This window comes from Macrobrachium rosenbergii, chromosome 43 (genome assembly GCF_040412425.1).
Source record: "Macrobrachium rosenbergii isolate ZJJX-2024 chromosome 43, ASM4041242v1, whole genome shotgun sequence".
NCBI lineage: Eukaryota > Metazoa > Arthropoda > Malacostraca > Decapoda > Palaemonidae > Macrobrachium > Macrobrachium rosenbergii.
In genome coordinates this window covers 20,221,782-20,229,281 of record NC_089783.1, presented here as the reverse complement: position 1 = coordinate 20,229,281, position 7,500 = coordinate 20,221,782, and the positions used below count along the sequence as shown (strand labels likewise).

At 36.8% G+C, this 7,500-nt stretch overlaps 1 long non-coding RNA gene across 1 annotated transcript in view; it reads right to left on the bottom strand.

The window, feature by feature from the left end:
* Nucleotides 1-4,358: 4,358 nt before the first annotated feature.
* The window catches only part of LOC136828505 (uncharacterized), a 3,870-nt gene continuing 728 nt past the window's right edge, over nucleotides 4,359-7,500 (bottom strand). Inside the window, exons 2-3 of the long non-coding RNA XR_010850075.1 lie at nucleotides 7,007-7,096; nucleotides 4,359-4,614 (exon numbers count right to left, since the gene is read on the bottom strand). This is a non-coding gene — a long non-coding RNA (uncharacterized lncRNA). The remainder of the gene's footprint in view (nucleotides 4,615-7,006; nucleotides 7,097-7,500) is intronic.

Here is a 7,500-nt window from a genome sequence, read left to right as displayed (position 1 = left end):
AAAAAAAAAAAAAAAAGATAGAAGGATGTTTAATGAAAAATTTTTCTATTAAGTTTTTTGCTTTGGGCAATTGATATTTACAGCTTTTGGAGGGTGGCTTCTAAATCCTTTGAATCTAAAAAAATGACAGCTTTATTTGTCTTAGGGTTACAAGCCATCAATTTCTTATCGATTTAAATTCTTGCTAGTATTTTCTTAAATGCCTCCTTACCTTCTACCCATGCATTTTTTAAATCTCTTTTTATTGTTCTTATTTAAATGATGACCCTTCCATCTCTCTCTGTCTCTCTTTTTCTCTTTCTCTCTGAGACACATACATGTGTGCACGTGCTTGTTAATAACAATCTTTTTATGTTATGAATGTGACGGTTTAACTGGATAAATTGCATAGTTCGCTCAATGATTTCATACGAAAAATTACAGAAGCATGTTACGCATAGGGCATGTATTGCACATTTACTTTTTCATATTCATGTACCAACGGGGAAAAGTTATAAAAATAAAACATTTACATTTTTTACTTTGAACTGGCCATTGTGGATACTAATTTTCAAGAGAGACGTGGGAAGCTCATGGTCTCTATTTCGCCCTTTCCCTTTGGAGAGCAAGAATAAGCATAGGATTTTACTCGCATGTATGTTGCAGCATATACATTCATCCCTTCGACGGCTTTTGAGAGACGATGAAATAATGATGCAGACTATGAAAGAACAATTACTTTCTCTAATAATGGTAATAATAACAAGAGGAAAAAGGGGCAAATATAAGAAACATTAATTTCTAGTATAAATCTTCTTTCTGTGCCTAATCAACCTTTTCAGCTGCTTTTTTTTTTCCTTACTATTTTTTTTCATGTTTTGCCAGAGCACTATAGAGGGTCTGTATTTTAGCATATTTTGTTAAACAAGAGCCATTTCTCGCAGCAGCAGACATAGTCATATTTTAATGTATCTTTCTTTGTAGACGTGACACAGTTGATATACAGCATAAATTAGACCAGGGGTCTGCAACCTTTAAGAGAGAGCGGGCAGAGAGCTATGCCGTGTCTCAGGGGTGGGCCAGGAAATCAAATGTACTACAATGAATTGTTTTCACCTCAGACTGCTCTGTTCAGAAAGCTGCCTTGGTCTGGAGGATAGAAGAAAAAGCAACGAAGTTGATGTGATTGATGTTATTTAAATAAGGTTCCTTATCTTATTGCAGGAATAACGGGATGCAACTAATACAATCAACAAAAAATGCTAATTTCTTGCTACAAACGAAATACAGTTAGAATTGACCAAGTATTTAACGAGACACTTGTCCCTGCTTATTTTTCGGGAACTTCACATCAGGTAAGTATTTGTCGATGACAGGAGCAAAACATCATCCAGGGGGTCATCACGTAACCTTGTTCTCAAACGACTTTTAGTATATTTCATTTTCGAAAACCGTTGTTCATAAGCATATGTACTTCGAAATAATACCATCATTATCATAAAATTACTTAAAGAATAATTATCGAATTCAGACGCCAACAGTTATTTTACTACGACAACAAATTCAAACGAAAAACTTTGAGGATACGGAGTAACTTTTCCAAGGATCGCTTAATACCTTAAACTAGGTCACAACTGTTAGTGTTCACACACAATTACTTTACAAATTCATTACAACGAATCACACACACACGATTACTTTACAAATTCATTACAACGAATTTCAGGATGTTATTCACCGAGCTGTGATTTTTCATTTTACATGCAGAATGAGAGAATATGTTCAGTAATCATGTTAATTACGTATTTTGGTAGCTATATCTCGTAAAATCAGCGAAACTAATATGCTATAACTATATTTAGAAATCAAAGAAGAGTTTACCAATCAGCGCCTTCCTTACAGAACGTCTATGCGCAAGGATTCATGAACTGCATATCCAGGAACTGGTACTACTTCAGAGAGTTACCATATTTTTCCATCGGTGGTAATTCGTCTCAACTCCCGTGAAGCAGACTGTACGTTACGACAGTTGTCTTGAGATCTAAAGGTAACCCTGCCGGAGGCAAGCATAGCGGAAATTATATTCAAATAGAATTCTTTCATCTCTCTCCTGTGCTGATCATTTCTACATTTTGGGTTAGTGCACAGTAAGGCGTCTGCCGGTTGAGCTGTTGACCACAGCCTGGTTTCCGTGGTTTCCCTAAAGGATCTGGTTTCCTGTTGTTTTTAAAATCCCAGTTAACAGCAGGTTGGTGATCAGTTAGGGGGTTCACGGTAGGGACGGATGGGGTACTGAATGACACCTGTAAGGGGATGTGATCATAGCCCATTGCAAGATCGCAGCAAATGTTGCAGTCAATAGAATCATGTTGTGGGGACGTGTTGCAGTGGTCCAGCCACGAGGTCGTAACAGTATGTCCGTTCTGTTCTGTAAACAGGTATAGGGGGAGAGGAGGTGCATTACATCGCTCACTCTGAGAGCTTGATTTTGACAGAAGCAAGCTAGTTATAAAATTTGTTTTGTGGGGTGAGAATTAAGGTCCCCAACTATACAAATATGATCAGCAGTAGAATCGTGAAAAATGCTGTGTACCTCACCTAGGATCATGCAGTATTGATCAAAATTGTCCTTTTCCCAGGGCATATAAACAATTATTAGGATCAGAGTCCCCTACTGTCACTTAAGCCCCAGCAATCTATCACTCCTATAGGTCAACACATTCGCCATACTGTCTGGCGATTTGTGCCACAGGAAAGAAGGGCCCCCTCTTGGGCGACCGGCTACGATGTGATCTGTAACTTCCATCGATGCGGTCGAGAAAGCTCCAAAGTCTCCATGCACTGAATCGCAAATGGCAAGGTCATGAGGCCAGAGCAGCGTTTCTTGTAATGCAATGATGCTTTTGGAGTTTTTGCAGAACATATTTAACGAAGGAATGTTCCCTCGAGGCCAAAAATATTCCAACAGATTATATCTAGTGTATCCATGGGAACTCACGAAGATGGGAAATGAATGAGTTGATCATTTGGGTGAATGAGGGGGGGGGTTGGCCAGAGGGGATGGACATTTTCTTGGATTGGGAGGATGGTTGGCACTTAAACATTACAGAATCAATCCATCAAAACATGGTTATCGCAGGCGTCATGGTGCAACATTAAACATTTTTGTTAAGGTATCACAGGCGTCATGGTGCAACATCATTAGATAAAATTTTTTTAAGACGACTAACATACGCCCATGACTTGGTGAATTATTAGAACTCTTGAAATAAACCAGGAAAAACCACCAAAACTTGAACATACAGAAACCTAGCATATAGGCATCTGGAACCCAGTACTATATACCAAATAGCTACATGACTTCAGTCTCCAGATGGAAAAAATTACTCATGTTTGTTACATTTTATCTGTTTTATCAACAACTAAAAAGCCTACTGTTTGTAACTCCAGCCGGTTTTTCAAGAGTTCCCAGTGTTTGGTGAGGTAAAATAAAAAAGTATGACAATCAAAGGTTTCACAAATAAAGTGGAACTTTTGTAGATTATATAAATGTATATAAATATGCGTATAAATAAATATATCAATATAATGTGTAGTACGTGTGAGTGCGTATGTTTGTTTTTATATGCCCGTGTATTTCAATATAACGAAAAGCACAGGGAAATTTCTCTTTAAATGATAAAGAAAGGCTTCATGAAAAAAAAAGATTAAAGCAAAAACTTAAGCAATGTGAAAGAGCACCATACGCCTTTCCCTAACCAGAATCTACCCTCCGAGGTAATTAATATTTCTTTAGTCCTAAAGGCAACTCCCTTTCTGGGAATAATGAATTAAATCGCCCCGTTATCCACCCTAAGCTCCTTTCATACATTTTTGCTTAACTGCAGTTGTATCTCATAATGACCTGCTTACTCATTATGATCGTAACTTAAAGAGATTGCTGGTTAATAACCTTCCAAGTCAAGAGCATAATAAAGTGAGATTATACACCCTCTAAGAGCCTAATGGATTTATATACGTTGCTATAGCTCAGCGAATACCATAATGAGAAGCTTTCCTTATGCTTGATCTATATGAACAATATCAGTATTCGATGTACACCAACATTTGCATTAGCTTTAGATTATATATTTATATATTGTAACGCTCCCGCTGCCGTGAGGATAAAGGACGCTCTAACTTTGACCTTTGATAACAACTGACCAAGGGTGGCTGCACTTCAGTAAACAGAAAAGTTGAAAATGAATATACTCAAAATTACCAGTAAGATAAGGGATGGAGGTAAACTTAAGATGTCCACTAAATAGTATAATTTACTGAAAGGTATCAGAAGATGAAATATTTACAGGAGCTATCAATAGAGCTCCGTGGCACTACTAAAATTACGTTAATAGAATCACAAACACTATAGAAAAGTGCCACAAAACTGTAAGCTTTTAACACTAGGCCTTTGCAGGCTAACAAGCAATAGGTACGAGTGAGGATCCGAAGAATGCACAGGATGGGGTACATTAAGTGTGAATGGGGCAGCACTGATAGTCCAGATATTGACAGGATATGGCACCTGGGGTATGCAGAAAGATGGCACCGCTTATGTACAGTTGATATCACACAACAGGTACTCAAACCACGAACCTGCAATAACAGGAAATGCTGAAAACACACGAAGGGACCCGATTAATAATGCACTGGGAATACGTAAGCAAATGACAAACACTGATTATCTAAACATTAATACTAGTATTCCACTATTGATAATCACTACAATCAAAAAAACACTGAGGAAGAGTAAAGTTTATGGGTACCGGAGAATAGGAGAACAAGTGGAAAACAGGCAAGATAAAATTTGGTAAGGCCGACAAACTACTGCCAATCACATTACTTACACCAAGAGCTTGTGCATAAGAAAAGCAGTTTGATTTTAGAATATACTAAGTTTCCATGACATAACCTACCCTCTTATAAGTGAAAATAGCCTGTTCACGAAGTCCCATTAGCTATTTTAAGGTTATTATAATTAATACAAATCGTATGAGTAACCTTTCCCATTAGCAATCCCATGTATTAGTATTATTGTTACTTCAAATTGCTATCAACTGTCACAATCCCAAATACTACTACTATATTGTTCCTTCAAACTCCACAAAAAGATAACAGGATAGAGGGTGCCAACTCTTAAGATATATTTAATATGGCACCAATCTTATACAAACAGTTATCTGGCAACTTTCGTCCTTTAGTATCCAGTCTCAAGGGAATTGAAAATGCACAACCCGAAGGGGCAAAAAATTAAGTAGGGGAATTCAGAATAAGAAAGGGGTTCCCGAAGCAAGCTTTGGCACTGGAGGAAAGGTGGAAGAAGGTAGAAGTCAATGAAAATGTGCAATGCAATCTGAACTGTCGACTGAAGAGTAAGAGGGGGAGGGTGGGGTTGTTCAGCACTGATGGAACGACGTTAACAAGACTGCCCAAATTTGAATTATAAATTCCACTATTAACCAGCCTATTAGAATATCTGACAAGTCCACATCATCTGTCAAAAAAAATCTTTAAAATCGCAAGACCTAGGCCTCTTAGAAAATCGTTAACATCCACCTATTACCTGCCTAGTTCCTATTTACTAGTGGGAATGAAATTCTAAGTTCTGAAAGTATGTCAAACAGTTACCTTACCATATTCTCGGCTGCACTAATACATTCAAACTTACATCTCATGGCCAAACAAAGGGCTCAAGTACTGTAATACCTCTGCTATTAATAACTTGCACTGTCAAATGTCTCCCTAGGTCTGACTAGGACGTTTTTTTACCCCAGTATTCCCAGCATCCTTAAGAGATAAATGCTAATATTACCTTTATCCTAACCCCTGTATATATAAAATTAAAACGTTCATTACCCTGTTCTATCCTATCCCATATTTAAAGTTCCATTTCTAACTTCCCATTTAGTCCTACTTACACGAAAACTATCAACCTTGCAGTTCTAACCTCATTTAGAAGTTGGTCGATTTGAAATTCCTATTGTGCATGGTGAAAGTCACTATGCTTGTTTTGAACTTCCTGTTGTGCATGGTGACCAAGTCACCATGCACAACAAGCAAGTCCACCTTTGCCTGGCAGGTGGCACCGCCACCCCGGCAAAGGTGGACTTGGGAAGTGAGCAAAGAAAACTCAATTCACACGCAAAACTCAATTCACACGCAAAACTCAATTCACACGCAAAACTCAATTCACACGCAAAACTCAATTCACACGCAAAACTCAATTCACACGCAAAAACTCAATTCACACGCAAAACTCAATTCACACGCAAAACTCAATTCACACGCAAAACTCAAACTTTTCACACGAATAAAACTCAAACAGCAAAACTCAATTCACACTGTTCAAAACTCAATTCAAATAGCAAAACTCTAAACTTTCAAAATTATAAAAAAACAAAAAGCTTTAAAAATTGTTACTGTTCAAAAACTTGAAAATTCTAAAATAGAGACTTACTAAACTTCAAAATTATAAAAAAACAAAACTAGCTAAATTACAAGATCAAACCACAAGGCAAAAGCTTAAATAAATTTAAACCAAGTTTATATCCACTAACCTAAAAAAAAAAAAAAAAACACCAGATCCACGCACAAACTTCCACGCACAAACTTCCACGCACAAACTTCCACGCACAAACTTCCACGCACAAACTTCCACGCACAAACTTCCACCCTAAAATATAACTAAACTAAAAAACAAAAATTAAATACTTTAAAACAAAAATATCTGAAGCTGGAACAAATCCCAAATTTCTTAAAATGTTCAAAGCTGGAAAAGTAAAATTTAAACCTTTAAAGAAAAAAAATACTTTCAAAATTCTCAAAACCAAGGTTTTGAATCTGAAAAAAATTAAACCAAATTCATTAAAACGAAACCTGAACTTAAAATGAAAATAAGAGTTTGAGTTTTGACTGAAAAAGATAAGCTAAAAAATGTTCGGGGGGTTGCTCAAGTAAAAAAAAAAAAAAAAAAAAAAAATATACTTACCCATTAATCCAGTTTAGTCCTAACGTACCGGTACATCTGCGACAATTCAACAACTCATTGTGGCACGCTTATTTAACGACACACCCTGACCTGAAAAAAGAATATAAATATTAAAGTCCAAATCTTCTAGCAAGTGGAAAAAACCAAGGGCTATAATCAGCTGGGCCATCTGACAAGTTTCAAAATACTAAGACAAGGAGCAACAAGCAAGGCTTTATAATGCTGATAAGCGTTACTAGTTTATTGCCACCTAAGCCTACAATAATTATTTTAAATCAACTTAATATACCCCATATTAGGAAGCCTATGGTAGTCGAGTTGAGCCTCTCTGCTCTTCAAAAAACTTTAAGCCCTATTGCATCGTAAGACTTTCTATTGCAGCATAAAGTTAAAGTGAAAACATCCGGAGCACTGCATAAGATTGCTAGTATAAAACCAAAGTGCATAGATCAGCTTAGTAATAAATAGGCTACGAAACGGTGTTAAATACCATG